Here is a 4,074-nt window from a genome sequence, read left to right on the forward strand (position 1 = left end):
CAGCAGCCGCCACATCCATCCCGTCCCCATCCCCACGGGGATTTCTGCTGCCCGCGCCGCGCAGGATCGCACCCTCCTGCCCCAGCAGAAGGTTTCAGGGGGAGGATGGGGAAATAAGACAGAAATATTTTTATTGTCCTCTCTAAATCACGTAGAAGAATGGGAGTCAATGAGAAGGGCCAGGGCCCCGGTCTCTCCCTGCCCGGCTGTTTGGAGCTGTGGCAGCAGCACGTGGGTGGCCTGGGGGCCGGATGGCCACGCTGGGCTTTGGCCCCACTGGGCTTTGGTCCCGCTGTCACCCGCTGCACCTCGGGGCACGGGGAGAGGCTCCAGCCTTGCCATGGTGGGCTGGACCGTGCTGCCCGTGTCCTCACCCCAACGGGAACAGCTGACCGCGGCGGAAACCAAATCCCTTGTCTTGAGCACACATGGACGGCCACGGGACGCGGGCGCTTGGGCAGCTGCTCTTGCAGTGGGGGAACTGTTGGTCTTGACAACGTGAGATGGAAACCGAGTTAAAACCTTTGGGCTGTTTGAGTGACCCGGGAGCAGCTGTTTGTGCACAGCAGCTTCAGGGGTTTGTAGGAATAAGCCCAGTGATGGCACAGCGGCGAGGAGCCGCCCCGCACCGCGCTCATCTCCAGGTACCACGGTGAGCCCGAAGGACCGGCCTCGCATTTTTTGGAGATGTCATCATCCCCGAGACCTTCCCGCTGTGGAGGGCGGAGGCTGCACGTGTCACACCCTCCTGTCTCTTACAGATGCCCCGGCAGCCTCCCGCGCACACGCCCCGCACGTCACACGCTGCACGCGTTAAGGTTTTGGTGAAACCAAGAACTCAAATTACCTGGAGCCTGTCGGGCAAGTGATTAATTGTATCGACTGTCCCATCAGCTGAACCTGTTTGCCCACACTACGGGCACACACGGGATGTCAGTTGACAATCACATCTTCCTTGGCTCCTCACCCACATCCCACGAAACCCCCCTCCCGCCTTTCAGGTGCAGCTTTTCTTGCTACGGCCCCAGCTACACGCTGAGTTGAGGGCATTTAGCAGCTGACACCATCCTGTCTTCTCCAAAGAGGGTCAAGTTGCTTTTTTGGACACACGGGGAATTAAGGGCACTCAGGGGCATGTGGCAGCACAGTGAACTGCTGGGGACGGACACGGGGCACGGGGACAGGTCCCAGCCATCTTCAGCAGTGGAATTGCATCAGCTCATCCAAAACCACCTCAAGAAGGCACCGGGAATCAGAAACTTTGTACCCAACTTATCTGGGAGCAGAGAAGCCATTCTGGTATTGAAGGGGAGGCTGCCAGACGGGATGAGCGGTGGCAGGCAGCAGCTGCTGCCAACAGAAATGATTTCTAAAAACCCCACAGCACGTATCCGAGATGGACAAGCTCCTTCCACTATCCAAAGGAATTACCCTGTGCTTTAATATCAAAGGATGGTCCCTCAGTGCCCTCCCTCCTTCTGAAGCACGAGCTCTGCTTCCCACACACAGATTTTTCTTTGTTCCAGGACTAGTGTGGATCGAACCCAGGAAAATCTCGTTTGCTCAACTTCTGAAACGGTCATTTGAGTTGCAAATACCCAAATGCATCCAACAGCTTTACCGACGCTTTAACTGCGAGTCACAGGAACCTCCTACAGCACCACAACAAGACTTGACACAGTGAATTCTACCAACAAGCAAAACTCACAAACCCCAGGGTGGTTTTCTGGCCACTGGGAGTTTCTTGACCCATTCTACCCTTGTAGGCACTGCCACGTAACAGCGCTGACAAACCCTTCATCGACGGAAAAGGTTTAATGAGAATTAGGGGGTTTTATTTCATGGGTTTCTTGTTATTGTTGCTGTTTTAAAAATACCTTAAATCACGTAATTCCTCACACACAAAGTGGGTGCTTCCCTTGCTGCTCAGGTTTAGGGAAAGGTACTCGGTCACTTACCGCGGTGCCAGGCAGGTCAGCGCTGTCCCTGGTTTCCTCTTGTACTAAATCCCAGATTTTGGGGCTATGGATCATCTTCTGGCCCTGCCCGATGGGATCCTTGCCTGTGACTGCAGTCTCCAAGTGCCAAAGTGATTCAGGTGCACACCAGGTGACTGCCCTGGACCAGGAGGTATCAGAAAAGAAGAAGATTTGACTATTTTCAAGCTAAATGTAACATTTCTTGAAAAAACAAATTTGCTGCCTCCTATGCTTGCCTCAGACTTCAGGCTGGATGAGGCTTTGAGCAACCTGGTCTAGTGGAAGGTGTCCCTGCTGATGGCAGGGGGGGTGGAAGTGGATGAGCTTTGAGGTCCCTTCCAACCCAAACCAGTCTGAGATTCTATGTGCACACAGTATAAGAAATTAAAACAGAAACATGGACCACAGCAGGTTTAGTACTTGAAAATTTTTATTTTCTCAAATGAGCACCAACACATATTGTAAATATGACAAACAATATACGCCTCCCTCTAATACTGAAGAACTATATACAATGTACAAATACATGAAAAGGTGAAAAACAATTATTTGAAAACAAACAATTGCATTTATTACTGAAGCAAACGACCTGAAAGAATATGCCAAAAAAATAAAACTCAAATTTAAGATCAAAGAAATAAAAAGTATACACAATTTTGTAAACACAAGAGCATCAACAGACAGGCTGGTATTGGAAATATTGTCCTTTAGTTTTGTCAGTGGGGAAAGCATTCCCATTTCCTTATGAAAAACAAAACAAAGGATACACACAGTTCGGAACGACGAGAATAGCTTATTTGTGGTTGTACCTTACACAATGCCATTCTGCTTGCAATTAAACACGTTCATTTTTTTTGTGGTTTTGTTGTTTTTTTTTAATTCAAGATGATTTTGTTTCCCCTCTTCTACTTTTTCTTTTTAAACAAGATTCTGCAAAATCTACGTCTCGCAAAATTCTTTCTGAGTCTTTAATTTCTACGGCCTCTCACCTGGTGAGAAGAGCTCCTTCCCACTGAGCTGAGCTCTGCTTCTTGCCAATCTATTTACCCAACCGGGTGTTTGGGTGTCACCTCTTCATCCAAGAACTGGTTCACGCGGAAACATGATGCTCCTCCCAAAAGAAACAAGGAAGTGCAGTGAAATGCATGATTACCACACTCACAGACCAGTTAGAAAAATGCATACAGAGAAAATCCTCACTTGATCATCACAAGAACAACAGATTTCATTCGTAGGGTTGTTTGTTGTTTTTTTTTTCCTGTATATTTGTAAATCGTGTGCACCAAAAACAGAGAATTGAAGAGCGTGCAACAGTTATTCGGCACTGAAAACAGCTCCTTGCTCAGCAAAACACAGTCCAGTGGTTTGTGCTGTTGGTCCACTTTGGGATAAACAAGAGACCCAATGAATTACAAATGAAGAAGGGTGAGAAGGGGGGAGGTTAAAGACAGAACAGAAAACAAACAAACAAACAAACAAAAGGTAACTTTCCTGCCAGAGAGGTAAACTTTGACTCTAATTTGTTATGTAGCAGCCTGGTTTAAAAAAAATAAAATAAAATAAAAAAACACCAAACAAAAAACCACAAAAAAAAAGAAGAAAACCAGGATCCAAGTCCAAAGACTTCTGTTTTAGTTTAAAAACAATGACTAGTTAGAAATCTCCATCCTTCATCCCTGCTGCCCCCGAGCAACTGGAAACAGCGATTCAGAGGTTGCAGTTTATACTGAACCCTGTTTTCTAAATCTCAACATCTACTTCACTCCAGCCAATACTGGTGCAAGAGAAAATTTCAGGCCTGGATCCTACAAACCAGATCTCCTCAGGAAAATCGTGCCCAGATGGAGCCCCAGCAGCTTTTGTGGGACTCACCGTGAGAGCGTGAGCTGACACGGGGCTGAGGCGGCCGGACGGGAGCTCCGGCGCTGGGTGAAGGTGTTTCAGGGCGTTATTCCAGCCCACGGAGCGCTCCCGGGGTGCCTGGGGCTCCCTCCCGTCCCACACGTCCCCACCTGCCTGCACCGCCGGCTGCTGCCCGTAACCCGGCCACTGCCTGCGCCGGAGATGGGAGATGATGAATTCTGCGGGACAGAAG

This window comes from Antrostomus carolinensis, unplaced genomic scaffold (assembly GCF_000700745.2).
Source record: "Antrostomus carolinensis isolate BGI_N321 unplaced genomic scaffold, ASM70074v2 scaffold17381, whole genome shotgun sequence".
Taxonomy (NCBI): Eukaryota; Metazoa; Chordata; class Aves; order Caprimulgiformes; family Caprimulgidae; genus Antrostomus; species Antrostomus carolinensis.